At 43.5% G+C, this 19,893-nt stretch overlaps 1 long non-coding RNA gene and 1 pseudogene across 15 annotated transcripts in view; one reads left to right on the top strand and one right to left on the bottom strand.

Moving 5' to 3' along the window:
- Nucleotides 1–2,347: 2,347 nt before the first annotated feature.
- Nucleotides 2,348–19,893, bottom strand: part of LOC139356355 (uncharacterized) — a 55,539-nt gene continuing 37,993 nt past the window's right edge. For 4 of the 15 annotated variants that reach the window (XR_011608117.1, XR_011608115.1, XR_011608114.1 and 1 more), the window contains one exon: nt 2,348–2,653. This is a non-coding gene — a long non-coding RNA (uncharacterized lncRNA). Of the gene's footprint in view, nt 2,654–9,923; nt 9,989–19,893 lie in introns of all 15 variants that reach the window. The other 11 variants (XR_011608110.1, XR_011608108.1, XR_011608112.1 and 8 more) reach the window with 6 other exon arrangements.
- LOC139356268 (ankyrin repeat domain-containing protein 54 pseudogene) lies at nt 10,370–11,444 on the top strand (annotated as a pseudogene).

Consider the following 19,893-nt stretch of genomic DNA (forward strand, 5'->3'; position numbering starts at 1 on the left):
CACTGTGAGACAACTTCAAAAAAATTGGCTGATCTCAATAAACAATGTGTGTCTGAGGCTTCACTAGAGGCTACATCACATTACCACATTAATCTCAAAGTTGAGATATAGGATTTAATGAAGAAATGATTTCGAATCGAAAGTGAAGTATGTATTAAAGGTAACATGCCAACAGTGAATCTACAGCTGGTGAAATAATACAAATTGTTTTATGATACTAATTTCCATGGGAAGACTTCTTTTATATGTTCATTATAATTAGTTTTATTACAATTTTATCTTTATAATGTGCTTATTTTTAAAATTGTAGCTATCATTCTGCAATGTTTTTCTTATAATTAAATGTTTTTTCTCATAATATCTACCCTCAAGAAGGTTAAGAATTATACATCATTTATCCCACAAGCTGAGAGACTATTCTTCGGATAAACAGTGTTTTTCAGTAATTTATGTTGCCATAGTGAGGCACACGGTATTTAATCAGAGAAGAATGTTTAATGGAATATTCCAGAAAATTATCTGTCTGAAAGGCTGCCTTAAATGCTTCCTAAAATGCTTGCTGAAGAGTCCGGCAAGATGAATATGACTTGGAGGCTGGGTGGCAGGCCAGTTTTTTGGAGGCCGGCCTAGAGCCTGGCTGCATGGGAGGCTGGTCCAGTGACCAGTCTTCTGGCAGGGGGAGAGGCTTGCGGGAACGCTGATCAGAATGCTGCCTGCATGGGAGGCTGGTCTTCAGGCCGGCTGGCTAGGAGGCCGACACAGAGGCTTGCTGGGAAACTTGCCAAGAACCCGGGTGAGAGGCGGCCAACTAGGAGGGTGGTGGAGAGTCCGTGTGAGAGGCTGTCTATCTGAGAGGCTGCCTCAAATTCTTGCTAATTTTGCTTGCTGAGGGCCTGGTAGACTGAGTCCGGCTAAGAGCCTGGTTGTGCCAGGTTCTCTTGTTAGGAGACTGGCTACAAGATCCCGTGAAAGCTTCACGACTCTACTCAACAAATTTCTTCAGAAAGAGGCCGGAGTGTCCAAGGGCTTCTCCAGACCGCACTTTTTACTGGTGTTGGGCTGGATGTGGTGGCGATTAAGGGCAAGGGCAAGCGGCAGGGGCTGGGGCTCGGGAAGGGCGAGTGGGAGGTGCGGCCTCTCTCTTAAAAGGTGGCTGCAGCCATGCAGAGGCTCTCTGCCACTGCTGTCAAGGGCGTGAGGAGCCTGGAGCGCCCACTCAGCTAGTCTAGACCAAAGGCTCTTAAGTCATCCACTATGGGGACATCAGAAAGATGCACAGAGCTGCCTCTCAGGGCCACACCTGGAAGCTTGCAGGGGATGATGATGAAGACGACAACCATCGACCTGAACATAAGAGATGCGAAGAAGAGGTGCCATGCCCTGCCTGAGCTGGGGCTGCAGGAGGAGGTGATCCTCCTGTGGGAGGATCGCCCCTTCAGCCTGGGGTGTCAGGGGAGCCCGGGGAGGAAGGGAGCAGGTGGAAGAGTGGGTCCGCGGCCAAGCGGAAATCTTGGGCCCCGGTGTCTGGGACTTCTTCCTGGGCAAGCCCCCCAGGCCTGAGATGGGGGTGCCCTGCAGGGCGGAGGGACCAGGTCACCTTAAAATCAACCCCAAATTTTGGCTGCTTTCTCCTTCACTCCCACTGAGGTGGTTGGAAACGCTGGCTGCAAGGGAGGCTGGATTTGAGGCTGGCTAGTCAGGAGGCCACCTAAGAGGCTCTCTGAGAGGCTTACTGGGAGGCTGGCCACGACACTGGTGGCATAAGAGGCTGGTTCTGAAGCTAGTTCGCTAACAGACTTACTGAGAGGCTGGCTGGAAGGCTGGTGAAGGAGCGGGTTGCATGGGAGGCTGGTCTAGTGAAGGACTCTTGGAAAGTGGCCTAGAGGCTTGCTGAGAGGCTGGCTGGCTGGCAGGCTGGCGGAGAGCCTGTGGGAGAGGCTTTCTGTCTGAGAAGCTGCCATAAACGCTTGCTAAAAGGCCTGCTGAGATCCTGGCAGGCTGAATCTAACTAAGAGTCTGAATGCAAGGCTGGTTTGTTAGGAGGCCAGCCTAGAGACTGGCTGCACCAGAGGCTAACCAAGAGGCTGGCGAGGAAACTGGCAGAGTGGCAGATTGGCTGTGCAAGAGGCTTGCTGGATGGCTGTTAAAAACGCTGGCTGCATAGGAGGTTAGTCTGGAAGCTGACTGTCTGGGAGATTCGCTTAGAGGCTTTCTGAAAGTTTGGATCAGAGACTGGTTGTCTGGGAGGCTGGCTGAGAGCCTGTGGGAGAGGCTGTGTGAGAGGCCGCCTTAAGTGATTCTTAAAACGCTTGCTGAAGAGTCCGGCAAGATGGATGTGACTTGGGAGGCTGGGTGGCAGGCCGGTTTTTTGGAGGCCGGCCTAGAGCCTGGCTGCATGGGAGGCTGGTCGAATCACGAGCCTTCTGGCAGGGGGGGAGGCTTACGGAAACGCTGATCCGAATGCTGGCCGCATGGGAGGCCGGTCTTCAGGCTGGCTGGCTAGGAGGCCCACACAGAGGCTTGCTGGGAGGCTTGCCAAGAATTAGTTCAAGCATTGAGGAAGGCAGTGTGTTGACTCCTCAAAGATCTAGAAGCAAAAATACCGTTGACCCAGAAATCCCGTTGCTAGGTATACACCCAAAAGAATATAAATCTGTGGGGAAAAGGAAGAGAGATCAGCCTGTTACTGTGTCTATATAGAAAGAAGTAGACATAAGAGACTCCATTTTGTTCTGTATTTGTGATGCTGTTAATCTGTGACCCTACCCCCAACCTTGTCCTTTGCAAGAGACATGTGTTGCGGTGACTCAAGGTTTAATGGATTTTGGGCTGTGCAGGATGTGTCTTTGTTAAACAAATGCCTGAAGGTAGCTTGCTGGTTAAAAGTTATCACCATTCTCTTAATTTCAACTACCCAGAGACACGTACGCGGCCAAAGGTCGCAGGGACCTCTGCCTAGGAAAGCTAGGTATTGTCTAAGGTTTCTCCCCATGTGATAGACTGAAACTATGCTGCTAAAAGGTTTATGGAGATGTTTGCATATGCATCTCAAGGCACAGCATTTTCCTTTGAACTTATTCATGTCACAGAGGTTTTTGTTCATATGTCTTACTGCCGATTTCCTCTTTTTTCTTTGATCCTATTGTCCTGCCACTCCCTTGTCTTTAAGATGGTAAAGATAATTATCAATAAATACTAAGGGAACTCAGAGACCGGGGCCGGCGTGGGTCCTCTGTAAGCTGAGCGCCGGTCCCCTGGGCCACGCTTTTCTTTCTCTATACTTTGTCTCTGTGTCTTATTTCTTTTCTCAAGTCTCTCGTTCCACCTTACGAGAAACACCCACAGGTGTGGAGGGGCAGGCCACCCCTTCATAAATCATTATATTATAAAGAGACGTGCACATGTATGTTCACTGCAGCACTATTCACAACAGTAAAGACATGAAATCTACCAAAATGCCCATCAATGTTAGACTGGATAAAGAAAATGTGGTACATGTGCACCATGAACTATCATGCAGGCCTAAAAAGAAACAAGATCATGTCCTCTGCTGAGATATGGATGGAGCTGGAAGCCATTATCCTCAGAAAACTAATGCAGGAACAGAAAATCAAACAACACGTATTCTCACTTACAAGTGGGAGCTGAATGATGAGAACACACAGATCCATGAGGGGTAACAACACACAATGGGACTTCTTGTGGGGGCAGGAGGAGGGAGAGCATCAGGAAGAATAGCTAATCGATACTGGGCTTAATATCTGAGTGATGGGTTGATCTGTGCAGCAAACCACTATGGCACCCATTTACCTACGTAATAAACCTGCACATCCTGTACATGGACCCCAGAACTTAAAAGCTGAAGAAAAAATAAAGAAACTTTAGTGCTGTCGAGGGATGCACACTGAACACAAAAAAATGGAGTGATGCTTGTGATTTGCTTTATAATATTCCTGTAAAGATAGATAAATGGATAGATGGACAAAATGTGGGACAATCTTGATCACAGAAATTGAATAATGGGTATTTTATTGTTACTTTTACTATTTTCTCTACTTTTGAATAGGTATACAAATTGTAATTAAAAGATAAAAAATAAATATACTAATCCCTGCTTTGAAACCAAATACAAACAGTACTCTGAAAAGATTCAAGCAATTTACATGGTACTATATGGATCTCCCTTGCACCTCTGTATGTAACATTTAAATATTTTGCAACTGGCCAGGCACGATGGCTCACGCCTATAATCCCAGCACTCTGGAAGGTGGAGGCAGGTGGATCACCTGAGGTCAGGGGTTCAAGACCAGCCTAGTTAACATGGTGAAACCCTGCAGGAGATTTGCTTGAGCCTGGGAGGAGGAGTCTGCAGTGAGCCGAGATGGAGCCACTGCACTCCAGCCAGGGTGACAAGAGCAAGACTCCATCTCAAAAAACATAAATATAAATATAAATAAAAGATCTTTCTTAAATTCCTACTTCATGTTATTAGCACCAAATCTGAAGGGCTCCATTACAGAAACTCTTTGAGAGAAGAAACAAATGTATTTTTGAGAAACCACACAAAATGTAGTAATTATCATAGCTGTTAAAAGAAATGTGCTCATAAATACATAACAGTAAAGGAATAGAGGCTTTCAGTCACATCAGGAAGTGATATTAATTGTGATTCCTCTGTTAATTCTGAAAGAAAATATATAAACCTACTTCTAACAAACTTTACATTAAAAAAAAAACTCTTGGAGTTGAGAATGAAAAGCAAAAGTTCTAGAAAAAAGTGAGGCCAACTGTGGAACATGCTCATCACATATCATTAAAGATATCCCAATCAACCCCCTGTCTCCCCATCCCTCTTATTCTACTTACTTATTTCCCAGACCACTAACACACTTGTTATATATTACGTATCTCCTACTTACTATGCATGTTCTCCTACAAGATTGAATGCTCCAGAATACATGGGGCAGCGCAGTGCCTTCTGCACTGCCCAGTTCCTGGCACCTGACTCACAGGTGCCAATGGCTGCAGGATTATGACGCTGGAAGTAGTGAATATTTCCTCAATACTTGCAGTGGTTCGTAACAATGAAAGATCTAAGATTGCCTCTCTCCCTTTCAGGAACCTTAAAGGAAGCAGCAAATACTGCTGGCTTCTCACAAGTGGTCATGTTCCGAGATCCACCTAATGCCATGAGCAGTACAAAGAGAGCTAACTTTTATTGTTTACAAGTAAATGATTAATAAACTGTTGTTTATTAATAAGCTATTGTTTTAGCTATAATAGAAAGCCAAAATATTTTCCAATGGCAAAATAACTCCTCGACAGTGTCCTCCTTCTATGAGAAAGAAGTAAGCTTGCTTGGTGGCAAGGGCCAATGATTCTATTAGGTTTAGCTGATTCTTTATCTTTTTTTTGTTAGAGACAGGGTCTTACTCAGTTGCCCAGGCTGGAGTGCAGTAGCCTCAAACTCCTGGGCTCAGGTAATCCTCCCATCTCAGCCTTCAGAGCAGCTGGGACCACAAGTATATGCCACAACACTTGGCTAATTGTTAATGCTTTTGCAGAGATGGGGTCTCTGTTGCCTAGGCTGGTCTCAAACTCCTGGCCTAAAGCCATCCTCCTTCCTCAGCCTCTCAAAGTGCTGGGATTCCAGGCTTGAGTCACTATGTCCAGCCAAGTTCAGCAGATTATTTTTTACCATGCTCAATTAAAAAAAAAAAAACCAAACCAGAGGGCAGAGGTGAGGCCTCTCATGTAGATCCTTCTTCTCAGATGTCATCTCCTCATGAATCCTAGTGACATCACAGTGGTATCTCTAATGATAGACAATGTTCACCACCTGACCTATTTTATTGCATGACTTAAAAATATAATGACTTGAAAAGTGGGAGAGACTCTTTATTGGTTACTGGCTGATTTATAGTCAGGTACTAGGGGAGATCAAATATCACAAAAAGTAATCATGAGGAGAAACTTAAAATTTTCAATTTTTTCAATATATGAATTTTTAGAGACTTAAAGTAGTATAAATAGTTAAAAAGTAAGTACATGAATCCTGCAAATAACATACAAACAGTGATCTACATTTGTCTTTGCCAACTGAGTTGCACCTAAAAGCTGGTCTTTGAAGACTCAGTGAGTGCTATGCACCCCACTTCAAATCCATAGGGAGGGCAGGGCTCCTCACCCAGGAGACTTGACTTCTGTGTACTGAAACTCACAGGGTCTGTTTCAGGAGAAGATGAAAGCCCCAGGGTCATGGGAACGTGGATCCCCACTGCAGCTTGTGGCACTTCCAGGTGTGGTGCCTGCAGTCCTTCCTGTGCCCCTAAGTGTCACAATGCATGCTACATGACCAACAGCCTCAGGCGTTTCCACTGGCTTAGAGAATGCTTTAATGCTACAGATTCATTCTATGAATGTTTGTTGAGCACCTGCTTGAGAAGTAAACAAGATAGGCACGATCTGGGCTGTCAGAGCTACCGTGCTGCAGCAGGAGGAAAAATGTCAGTTAGCACCGCTTCGTGGAAAATAAAAGGATGATGAGTCAGCGAGCCTCAAAGCTGAGGTGTGATGGTGCTCAGTGAGACCTCTCCAATATGGTCATGTTTAAACTGTGACACAAATAGAAAGGAGAGCACAGAAAACTCTAAAGAAAGAGCATTCCATAAACACCACCCCTCAGCATGGCAGTGCTAGGAGGCTGCAACCTGAGAGGAAGAAATGTACAGAGACCACCACGTTGGCTGGCACAGAGCAAGCAATCACAGAGGGGATGATGGGATGGCAGAGGAACAGCAGGGCGCAGCCCACCCACGCCCCTGCAGGCCCGATCGGGGCTGAGGTTATTCCAGGTACAGTGGGAAGCCACTACAGATGACACACCAGAGAATGACAGACCTCCTACTTCCAATGAATCTGACCTGGCTGCTCTGTGGCATGGCTTTGACTGAGGGCTGGAAGGCAGTGAAGGAAGATGGGGGATTTGTATTCAGGGCGGAATCAGCAGGCCTTGCTAGGCTGGATGTGGGAAGGGAGGAAAGTAACATCTCAAGGTAACTCCTGGGTGTCTGGCCAGGTAGACTCGAAGACAAGTGCATTGGAGGAAAATGGGGACTCTTCCTAGAACAGGTCAGGCCCCAGAAGGGGTCAAACAAGTGGATGAATACAAAGGTCCAGTGTGAAGAGAATTTTAAGGGCCAGGAATGAGAGTCATGAAGATACGGACAATATATTTTTTTAAGATGCGGGCAAGTGGGATTATTTTATTTTATTTCTTGAGGTAGCATCTTTGTCTGTCACCTATGCTGGAGTGCAGTAGTGTGATAAGTACTCACTGCAGCCTCAACCTTCTGAGCTCAAGCAATCTTCCCACCAAGTTTTTATTTTGTTTAACAAACGTGGTCTTGACCTGGCGTGGTGACTTGTGCCTCTAATCCCAGCATTTGGGGAGGCTTTGAAGGGTGGATTGCTCAAGGCTGGGAGTTGGAGATCAGCCTGGGCAGCATAGTAAGACCCTGTCTCTACCAAAAAAAAGGAAGAGGATGAAGTCATGGAAGACAATTTTTCCACAGACTATGGATGGGGAGGATAAATTCAGTATGTTTCGAGTGCATTACATTTATTGTGCACTTTATTTCTACTATTATTACTTTCTAATATATAATGAAATAATTATACAACTTTCCATAATGAAAAATCAGTGGGAAGCCCGAGCTTGTTCTCCTGCAACTATACAGCCTCAACTGAGGATAATGGGAGACAGTGACAGATATCAGACAATAGATTCTCATAAGGACAACACAACCTAGTTTCCTGGCATGAGTAGTTCACAATAGGGTTCACATTCTTATGAGAATCTAATGGTGCCTCTGATCTGACAGGAGGCAGAGTTCAGATGATAATGCCAGCGATGGGGAGGGGCTGTAAATATACATGAAGCTTCAGTCACCGGCCACTGCTCACCTCCTGCTTTGTGTTCCACGAGCTGGGGAATCCCTGCTCAAGTACATTTGAAAGGATCCATCCCCCGCCAGTCTTCATAGTCATCTTTACTGCCATAGTGGTGAAATATAGCTGCCACTTAGCTCCCAAGGCATGTGCCTCAGCGCGCATTTCATCACAATCCACAAGCGGGAGCCTGGTTCATTGTGAGGTCACTTCCTGTAAATTACCAGCATTCCATTTCCCATTGGCAAGAAGCTAAGCGCTGCTACTTGAATAACCAAACCTATGCCCAAATCCCATCTTTGTGGGGCTATCTCCTGGTACCCTTCCTAGCATCAATTTTCTACTTGTCAGAGTCCAATCAGGAGACATAAATCACTCAAACATATAAACTGGTAACATTTAGTATAAGTAAGTATTATAACACAGGAACAGCAATAATGAGGGATTGGCCAGCACAAGGTATAGACAAAAGTACCACAACATAACCTGTTTCACTTTATGGAAAGCACTGACATTTATAAAATACTCATGGTAAATTTATAAACTAATAGCTAATTATTTTTACTCAGAATAGCACTAAATTAAGAATATGGTGGCTCACGCCTGTAATCCCAGCAGTTCGGGAGGCCAAGGTTGGTGGATCACCTGAGGTCGGTTGTTCAAGACCAGCCTGACCAACATGGTGAAACTCCGTCTCTACTAAAAAATACAAAAATTAGCCAGGCATGGTGGTGGGTGCCTGTAATCCCAGCTACTCGGGAGGCTGAGGCAGAAGAACTGCTTGAACTCGGGAGGAGGAGGTTGCAGTGAGTCAAGATAAAGTGGAAGCATTTATTATGTATTTATATGCCAGGAATTAATGTGAAGCACTTTACTATCTTATCCAGTCTTCAGGATAGATCTTCAGTTCTCATGACCACAAAAGAGGATACTAAGGTTCAGACAGAAGAGACGTGGCCGGGCAGTGTGTCCCCAGAGCCTATGATCTTGCCACTAGGTTACAGTGCTTCCAGGTAGCACATGTTATGAGGTTTTTGCTTTAAATAAACCAATAAAAAATGCAGGCAAAAAAGGGGTAAGTTATTAAAAAGTGAAAGAAACACCAAGAGAACCTTAACAAAATAACTAAAAATATTATGGAAAAGTTACTGAATTCATTGGCAAATTTACTCTAACTCTAGATTTTCATTGAGGAGTAGGTTGATGAAGAAAACATGAAAACATGATGAAGAAAACATGTTCATTTTAAGTGTATTAACCTAAATATTGATATGGCTTATCATGTTTAATTGTTCACTTAAAGCAATCCAGTTAAAATTCTGCATATCATACAATTGTATACCTTGCTAGTCGATTGCAAAGTAAAGAGTTATCCAAATAAAAACAGCAAAACGTGATGCTTTTCACTGGTTGATGCTATTGTGAGGTGAGCATTTGATATATACAAACAGATGATAATAACAGGTTGCTTACTTCTTTCGTTGGTATATAAAGGTGGTTTCAGGATAGAATAGTATTAAGAACAAAGAAGAATTTGAAATTGAACGTCAACTCAGTGATGCATTAAGATAAAAGTAGAGACAACAGGGCCATCCTGGTGAATACTGATTTTAACACACAGATTCAGAGAAACTATTAGTTCAAAAAATCTTCAATTAAATCTCTAAGATCCAGGACTTTGCAATAAATATGTAAATAAATCCCCAAATATCCATGCTAAAAGTTTAAAAGAAATGCTAGCTGATAATTAAAGAAATATAGCTTTTCCTTAGCTTTGCAGTAATCTAGAAACAAAGAATGTTTCTAATATTTAGGCAGACACTGCAAAGCACCTTACAAGGAGAGACATGTAAGGATGACTCGATTCACTGGCCGCCCTGGGCTTGTCCACAGTACCCCCAAGATGAACAGTAAATCCACTGTGTAAATGCTCATGAACAAAGTACTACAGGACTTTTCCAGTTTAAACATACCATATTTTCTTTCAGACAGTTCTTCAGTTGTTTACACAGATAAGTGATGCAACCATTCCATTTCTCTGAAAATTGAGCAAAAGGATTCTCAAAAATAGGTCCCTATGTCAGAGCAGCACTAACATATAATGACTTATATCCCGTGTTTTACATCCTAACAGTCTGCATCATTTTACTGTTTTCCAAATAATTTTTCCAAAGAACTTTCCCCTTTTTTGGTGGTTCTTACGATTAGTTTAATGGGAGACAAAAAGAGAAATTTTAAAGTTTAATTCCTCTTCTTAGCCTTTAGATTTCTGAAAAGCAGGACGACAGAAAAGATCCGTCAAATTAAATACGAAAAAAGGGAGACCACAATAAGAAGGTCTCCAGGGGTATTTTAGCAAACTTCCTAAAACATGTCTTAGCTGTGTGGAAATAAGACTTTACAGTGGCCGGGTGTGGTGATGCAGGCCTGTAATCCTAGCATTTTGGGAGGCTGAGTCGGGGAGATTGCTTTGAGCTCAGGGCAACATAGTGAAACCCCCATCTCTACCAAAAATACAAAACTTTGCCAGGCCTAGTGGAGTGAACCTGTAGTCTCAGCTACTTGGAAGACTAAGGAGCGCAGATGGCTTGAGCACAGGAGGCAGAGGGTGCAGTGGGCACAGGTAGTGCCACTACATTCCAGCCTGGGCCAAACAGAGACCCTGCCTCAAAAAAAAAAAAAAAAAAAAAAAAAAAAAAAAAGGCTGAAGGGCACCTGGGGCGGCTTCTCCTTCACTGACCTCGGGTCTGCACTGGGCAGCTGCACGGGCCTCCCAGGCCAGGAGGCCCCTGGGGCCCAGTCCCCATTGCACCACCGCACGACTGGTGGCAGTAGGATGCAGAGCTGCACCAGGAGCTGTGCTGCAAGATCCCCGCTGGCAGCTGAGGCTCACTGCCAGGCCCCACTGCTGGCTCGGGCCCATGAGCAAAGAGGTGCAGCTCTGAAAAGAATGAGGGAGACAATGCCAATGCTGCCAGTGCCAACGACGAGGAAAAAGTGTGGCAGCTGCTGGAAAATGGCACGGATCCCTGAGAAGCTGACAAGGGCCACACAGCTCTACACTTTGCCTCTTGCAATGGTAATGACCAGATTGTGGCCTGCACCACCCATGACTCTGTCATCACCATACTGCTACGACGAGGGACCCGGTGGATGCCCTGGACCAAGCTGGACGTATGCCTCCACACCTGGCCAAGACGAAGCTGAACATCCTGCAGGAGGACCACTCCCAGTGCCTGGAGGCTGTGCGACTGGAGGTGAAGCAGATCATCCCAATGCTGAGGAAGAACCCGGTGCACCTACAGTGACGTGAACAGGGGGAGTGGCTGGACCACCTCTGCACCCACCTCTAGATGACCAGTACCAAAGAGCAGGTGGATGAAGTGCCTGACCTCCCAGCCAGCTCCACCTCCCTCAGTCTTTGGATACAGAGCATGGAGGAGGTAGCAAGAGATGCTCCCTGGCTTCCTGTCACTGCCCCCACTAGTCTCTGAGTACAAAGAAAAAGCCCAACATCTGGGACTTGGAAGCTGCATTTGTCAGGTGAGGACCTCGCCATCACCCCCAGATGCTATGGAGTAGAGATGCTCTCTCCACAGCCTCAGGACCACTCCTGGTGCCACAGTCTCCAGCATCTCTGTGGACTGGGACGATAGCCCCCAGCTTCTTCCTCCGGCTCCTGTGGCACTAGGCCAGGCTCTACAGCCTCACCTCAGCTCCACAGACCTGCACTGTCCTAGCAGACCTCGCTCACCCCATGGCCTCCATGGTGCCCTCACCAGGCCCCAGACCCGTCTGTATGTTCCTTCCCAGCCATGGGCTTGTTTCAGTCACCAGGTGTGGCCTAGGTGGGCATCCTCTGGCCGAGGGGGCTGCCACGGGGGCTGTTGGCTGGCCCTGTGCCTCTCATCAGAACTTAGATATAGACATGTCACCAGACTTTCAAGGAAACACTGCAGTGGGTGTCTCTGGTTGGAGGAGAGGATTGATGAGGGTTAGACCTTAAAAATACAAGTTTAAGAGGGACCCTAGATCTTAAAAATGCAAAGTTAAGAAGGACCCCAAAGCAAAAAGTCCCAACTGCTTTTCTCCCAATCATTAAAACGCCAGAGAGTGTAATGGTTTTGCAGTCTACTTGTAGTATTTTGCAGCCTAGCGGTACTAGGCTTATAAGTGGCCCCTCAAGATGTCCATATTCTGATCCAGGAACCCGTGAATATTACGTTATATGGTAAAAGAAGCTTTGCAGATGTGATGAAGTTAAGGACTTTGCAGATGTGATGAAGTTAAGGACTTGCCACCTTAAGCTTGTTTAGGTGGCAAGTTGATGTCCTAACTCGGATCCTTGTAAGAGCAGAGCAGGTGATGGGAGAGTGGTGGGAAGTGTAGTGATGGAAGCAAGAAATTGGGAGTCATTCAAGGCGGGCATCAAAAGTCGAGGAGTGGAGGCTGCCTCCGGAGTCAGGAAATGGATTCTCCCACACAGTCTCTGAAGCCACTTGCCCTGCTCCCACCTTGACTCAGTGGGAGGGAATTTAGAATTCTGGCCTCCAGAGCTGTAAGAGAATACACATATGTTGTTTAAAGATACTAAATACGTGGCTCACACCTGTAATCCCAGCACTTTGGGAGGCCAAGACGGGCGGATCACTAGGTCAGGAGATTGAGACCATCCTGGGTAACGCAGTGAAACCCCGACTCTACTAAAAACACAAATCATTAGCCAGGTGTGGTGGCGGGTGCCTGGAGTCTCACCTACTCTGGAGGCTGAGGCAGGAGAATGGTGTGAACCCATGAGGTGGAGCTGGCAGTGAGCTGAGATCGCACCACTGCACTCCAGCCTGGGTGACAGAGCGAGACTCCATCTCAAAAATAAATAAATAAATAAATAAATAAATAAATAAATAAATAAATAAATAAATTGTGGCAGCAGCAATAGGAAGCTAGTATTACTAGCCCTCGCATTAAGCCCAAACATTAAATATTTTTTTTTGTAACATGGCCTGGGCCCGATAGTGACTGCACAATGGTACTCAATGGCCTTAAAATGGAATCTTTGACTTTCAAATTCAACGAAATCTTGAAAATTTTATCCACTTCAATGGCAAAAGGTCTGAGGTTTCTTATATTCAATATTTCGTTTACCTCCACTCCTGACCTTCCCTTTGTCAATCTTGCACCTCTTACCAGGCTCTCAACATACCTACTATCAGAAGGAAATGCAATAGCTGGTTCTGCAGCTAAACAACAGCCCTTAAGCCCCGACCCCTACTACCTGTTTCTCAGCTCCACAGCCCTCGTATTCACAAGAAGAAAGCCTCAATCTTTCTGTGGCTGGGGCCACAAACAAGGAGGGCTGGTTCTTTCTAGACAATAAGCTTCTCTTTCCTACGTCCCAGGAAAAATCCATACTCACTCACATTCACAGCCTCTTTCACACCAGCTATCATCCTCTCCTTCAGCTTTTATAACCTCACCTGCAGTCTCCTGCCATGGCCACCACCCTTAACTCACTCAGGCCCATATGATCTGCAACCAAGTTTCTTTCCAGGGAGCACTCAGACCACCCACTTAGCCCAGAAATCAAGCTAAAGGGCACCCTCTAATGTTCAGAGGCCACTACAAACCTGGAAAATTGATTTCATTCATATGCTCCCTCTCAAGAAACATGACTATATCCTCACCCCTGCTGACCACATTCAACAGGCAGATTGAGGTCTTTTCCACCACCACCAAGAGGGCAAAAGTGGTTACCTCAATCTTCCTACAACAAATTATCCCAAGGTTTGGACTGCCCACAACCATGCAGTCTGATTGTGGCCCTGCCTTTATCTCAAATGTAACTCGACAGGTCTCCAAGGCCTTAAACATCAAATGGATCCTCCACATCCCTTATTGCTCCCACTCTTTGGACAAGGTACAGGGGGCCAATGGTCTTTTAAAACAACTAACTAAACTTGCCCTGAAGGTTAAGATCCCTGGCCCATGCTCCCACCCAGTGAGCTCATAAGGTTGAAAGCCCTCCCTGTCAGCCAATAAACCTAAGCCCCTTCGAACTCATGTATGGGCAGCCTTTCATCCTACACAGTTTCCCACAAACCAAAACTTCCCTCACTGGTGAAGTCTGACCCACCCTACATCTCAGGGGCATTCTCCTCAGAGAATACGCTGATGCATTTCTCCCCCAACCAAACCCTGACACCCAGCTCACAACCTTACCCTCCAACTCAGAGACTGGGTATGGGTGGATGAATCTCCACCCCATTACCCTAAATGGAAGGGGCCTTATCAGATGATACTAACCACACCCATAGCAGCCAAAGTTAAGAGCCTAACACATGAGATGTGGCACTCCTAATCTTAAAAGGCATCTCATCCCCATCCCTCCACACCCCCCACATTTCTACCTAAGTATCTTTCATCCCTCACAGGCACAACATCACTCTGCCTAACCACAGTCCCAGAATCTCTGAAAACTGCCTGCACATGACATTGTCATTTTTTAACTTCCAATCTTTTCCTTCCCATCTTGTCCAGGGCCTCAACTGGTACCCACTTCCAGCCCCTATGAACACCCCAGCTTATTTCTCAACCTAATACAAGAACTTTGGCTCCAAGGCACATTTCAGGATTTCACCCCAACCCAAATCTTTCTTCTCCTTTTGTTTATTCTTTTTGCAGGAACCTCTTCATCCGGACAGATGGATGCCTCTTGTCAGTGTCACTCACCAACTATTAAGGCAAACAAAATTATCCTTGTGCTCCAATTGCTGGATTCGTATGTTGGCCCAAACCCAAGGTTCCACTGCTGTTCCAACCCTTCTAACCACTTGGACCAGTTCCAGTATGAATTTACACCTTACCTACTCAGCAGATCTGCTTCCAAGGATCCTTTCCTCCTCAATCCATTAAATCTGGCCATACTGTCCTACAAAGGATCATAGCTTAGCTCAGACTTATAGCTTCCGGACACCAACTACTCCAGGACCAAGCAAAATCTGTCAGGCTCCCTATTTGGGGTCCTATGTCTACTCAAACCAATTTGGCCACTCGTGCCTTTCTTTGCCTCAACTGCTCTTTTAGAAACCCTTCTTAAAGCACCTTTCTCAGGGCCCTCTCAAAACCCCACTGCTAACACGTCCTCAATTTTCAGCTTTCTCAAAGTTTGAATGTTTATTCAAATCAATCATGAAATTGTCTCATCCAATATCTGACCAAGGCTATCCGTTTCTCTGGAACCCCGTCTATTACCACTATAATTACATCTCCTTCCTCCCATACTCCTTTATGCCAGTGACGCCCCCCATCCACCAAAATAGAAGGCTTTCCCTAAAGAGACTGTTTGGACACCCCATCTGTCTTCCCCTTCTTTCTGTCAATTCCCCCACCGCACAGCAGGTACTCATAGACAGCACTTACTTCATTCTCTCTCTCCAAAACCAAACATTTCATTTCCTCACCAACTAAAATCCATTACCAAACCTCTCATTGGAGCTGCCTTTCCTGGCTCCTATTTAGTATGAAACAAATAAATCATTTTTCTGGACAGACTCCAAGAAAATCCTGAAAACACAGTTGCAACACATTTATAGCAACTGCCTGATTTTCATTAAAACAATAATTGAGTCAAAATATGACACTCTAAGAAAAAGTTTTCCTTAAATTCACAATCAGTTCAAAAAGCACTAGTACGTACCAGGATCTTTTGTGGGTTCAGTTTTTACTCTGCTGGGGACACAATTACAATTAGAAGTAAGCCCTGATCAAGCCATGAGCAGGTGGCAGTCACTCCCACAACATTCAAATACTCTGGACCTCAAAGTGTAACATCACTCACTTGACCAAGGTGAGTGCAAAACTGACTCAACTGAAAACTGAAATGTTTATTTCTTACATGAATAACACGTATCAACTGGATTTGGTACTTTAATTCCAATCTATCTTTTGTGGACAAAAGTACAACAAAATACTAGAGTTGTGTATTAACTTACAAACCCCATTCTGTTCTAAGGCTTTTCAATTCACAGTGTCACCAATCCCCCAGGGTTTACCTAAGAGCACTCTTATTCAGAAATACCAAGTCAAAGAGGGCATGTTCGTAACATCTCCAAATGATTTTCTTGCCTATTAAACTTTGAAATGTATGACATAAGGCCTTTTTAACATTCTTAACTCTCAATACTTTAAAAACCAAAACATTTTGAAGCAAGGAAGTTAAACAGCAGTGATGAAATTAGATTTTTACCTTCCACCTAAAGATATTATTGACATGTCAGCATCTGTTACCATTACACGACCACCTATGTACAAAAAATGGAATAGATTTATTTTCTTCAACATTTCAAATATAACTAAAATTTCCAAAGGCTTTACATATAGGATAACTGGGGATTGAACAAGGTTTTACAGCTCTGAGTCATATGAGAATAAGCACTGTGTTAGTTATCAGAGTGTACTTTGTTTTCTCCTGTAAGGAAGAGAAATATGAATGATAATAATCTCACAGCTTTTCATCCTTTCTCCCACCTGCACATCCCTTTAATGAAAAAGCTCTTATTTTTGTCAGTGAGAGAAATACAGAAGCATACCATTTCTCCAGTTAAGATAGAATACACAGATAATACTCTGCTGATGTATAAATGACAATATAGATTTTTTTTTCTTTTTTGAGACAGGGTCTTTCACTCTGTTGCCAAGACTAGTGTGCCAGGACATGATCACAGATTACCGCAGCCTCAACCTCTCCCAAGATGAAGCTATCCTCCCACCTCAGCTTCCCAACTGGCTGGGACTACAGGTGCACGTCACCACATTCAGCTAATTTCTTTTCCATTTTTTTTTTTTTTCAGTGGAGACGGAGTTTTACCATGTTAGCCAGGATGGTCTCGATCTCCTGACCTCGTGATCCGCCCGTCTCGGCCTCCCAAAGTACTGGGATTACAGGCGTGAGCCACTGCGCCCGGCCTTTACTATTTTTTGTAGAGATGGGATCTTTCCATGTTGCCCAGGCTGCTCTTGAACTCCTAGCTTCAAGGAAGACTCCTACTTTGGCCTCCCAAAATGCTGGAATTACAGCCATGAGCCATTGTGCCCAATCCTGGAGTGCTACAAAGAATTCGTCTGGCTTAGAAAAATTGAAAGGAGTGGCTGCTAACAGAAACAAGGTTTATGTGGTGAGAAATATGTTCTGGAATTAGTGGTGATAGTTGCATAGCTTGCAAATATACTAAACACTATTAACCTATACACTGTAAAATGGTAAATTTTATATTATGTGAATTCTACCCCAATTTTAAAACTCCAAGAAAGAAAGAAAGAAAGAAAGAAAGAAAGAAAGAAAGAAAGAAAGAAAGAAAGAAAGAAAGAAAGGAAGAAAAGGAAGGAAGGAAGGAAGGAAGAAAAGAAAGAAAGAAAGAAAGAAAGAAAGAAAGAAAGAAAGAAAGAAAGAAAGAAAGAAAGAAAGAAAGAAAGAAAGAAAGAAAGAAAGAAAGAAAAGGAAAGAAGGAAAGAAGGAAAGAAGGAAAGGAAGGAAGGAAGGAAGGAAGGAAGGAAGAAAGAAAGAAAGAAAGAAAGAAAGAAAGAAAGAAAGAAAGAAAGAAAGAAAGAGAGAAAGAGAGAGAGAAAGAAAGAAAGAATAAAACATTGAAAGATGGACCATCCCCTCTACCAAATGTTGATGAAGATGTAGAACAACTAGAACTTTCACTCCCTGCTGGCAGTAATGTAACATGGAAGGATTGCTTTGAAAACTGGTTTGTTGGTTTCTCAAAAAGTTAAACCTAAAACTACTAGAGGATCCAGCCCTACCAATTTGAGGCATTACCCAGAAGTAAAGAAAACATATGTCCTGATAAAGACTTGCACCCAAATATTCATAGCAGCTTTCTTTATGATTGCCAAGAAATGTAAACCACCCAAATATTTATCACCAGCTGAATAAGCAAAATAATCGTGATTATATCATAATGTAGACAAAAATTGAAATAATTACACTAAAAAGCTTCTGCACAGCAAAATAAACAATCAGCAGAGTAAACAGACAACCCAGACTGGGAGAAAGCCTTCACAATCTGTGTATCTGACACAGGACTAATATCTGGAATCTACAAGGAAGTCAAACAAATCATCAAGAAAACAAACAAACAAACAAACAATCCCATCAAAAAGTGGATTAAAGAGATGAATAGACAATTCTCAAAAGAAGATATACAAATGGCCAACAAACATATGAAAAAAATGCTTAACATCACTAATGATCAAGGAAAATGAAAATCAAAATCACAATGCAATACCACCTACTCCTGCAAGAATGACCATAATCAAAAAATCAAGATTGGCATTGATGTGATGAAGAAAAGAGCAGTTTTACACTGCTGGTGAGGATGTAAACTATTAAAACCACTATGGAAAACAGTGTGGAGATTCCTTAAAGAACTAAAAGTAGAACTACCATTTGACCCAGCAATCTCACTACTGGGTATCTACCCAGAGGAAAGTAAATTATCATTTAAAAAAAAAAAAGATACTTGCACACGGATATTTATAGCAGCACAATCTGCAATTGCAAAAACATGGAACCAGCCCAAATGCCCATCAATCAACAAGTAAAGAAACTGTAATTATATACATATATACACACACACACATACATACATACATACATATATATATCTCTCTCTCTCACATATATATGATGGAATGCTACTGAGCCATAAAAAGGAATGAAATAATGGCATTTTCAGCAACCTGGATGAAACTGAAGACTATTATTCTAAGTGAAGTAACAAGTGAATTAACTCAGGAACGGAAAAATCAAACACTGTGTGTTCACACTCATAAGTAGACACTAAGCTATGAAGATGCAGAGGCATAATAACCCGGTGGACTCTGGGAACTCTGGGGAAAGGGTGGGAGGGGGTGAAGAATAAAAGACTATACACTGGGTACAATGTACACTGCTTGGTTGATGGGTGCTAGAAAATCTTAGAAATCAACACTAAATAACTGATTGATGGAATCAAACACTACATGTTTCCCAAAAATCTACTAAAATAAAAATAAATGAACAAATAATTTTTAAAAAAATTAAAAATAAAATGAAAATAAAACCAAAATATCTAGGTTAAAAAACGTGTATTTCAGTTAAACAACAAATACTTTCAGGGGAACACAATTCTACTGCAAATTTATTTGTTGTTTATTATAATTAAAGCAACAGATAAAATAATTTTTTAATGAAACAATAGAAAGTAAAAAAAAAAGATATAACAAATGTTGGTGAAGGCCAGGCATGGCGGCTGTTTTCCAAAGCAGTTACACCAGTCAGGCATGGTTGGCCCACACCTGTAATCCCAGACCTTTGAAAGGCCAAAGCAGGTCACTTGAGTTCAGGAGTTTGACACCATCCTGGCCTACATGGCGAAACCTCATCTCTACCAAAAAAAAAAAAAAAAAAAAAAAAAAGCAAATATTAGCCAGGCGTGATGGCATGCTCCTGTAACTCCCAGCTACTCAGGAGGCTGAGGTGAGAGGGTCACTTGTGCCTGGGAGGTCAGGGCTGTACTGAGCCATGTTCATGCTGATGCACTTCAGCCTGGATGACAGCAAGATTCTGTCTCAAAAAAAAAAGTTGGTGAAATGTGGAAGAATTGGAACCCACATAAATTACTGGTGGGAACATAAAATTGTGTAATCATTTTGGGTGTTTCTTTTCTTGTCATTTGATTTATTAAAAAATCATGATAGTCTCTATGTTGCCCAGGCTGGTCCTGAACTCCTGGGCTAAAATGATCCTCCCACCTCAGAATCCTGAATAACTGAGATTACAGGCATGAGCCACCACACCTGACTGGTGTAACCAGTTTGGAAAAACAAATGTACAGTAATCACATAATGCAACAATTTCACTCCTGGATATAAATCTAAGAGAAATAAAAATATATA

This window comes from Macaca nemestrina, chromosome 9, assembly GCF_043159975.1.
Source record: "Macaca nemestrina isolate mMacNem1 chromosome 9, mMacNem.hap1, whole genome shotgun sequence".
Lineage (NCBI taxonomy): Eukaryota > Metazoa > Chordata > Mammalia > Primates > Cercopithecidae > Macaca > Macaca nemestrina.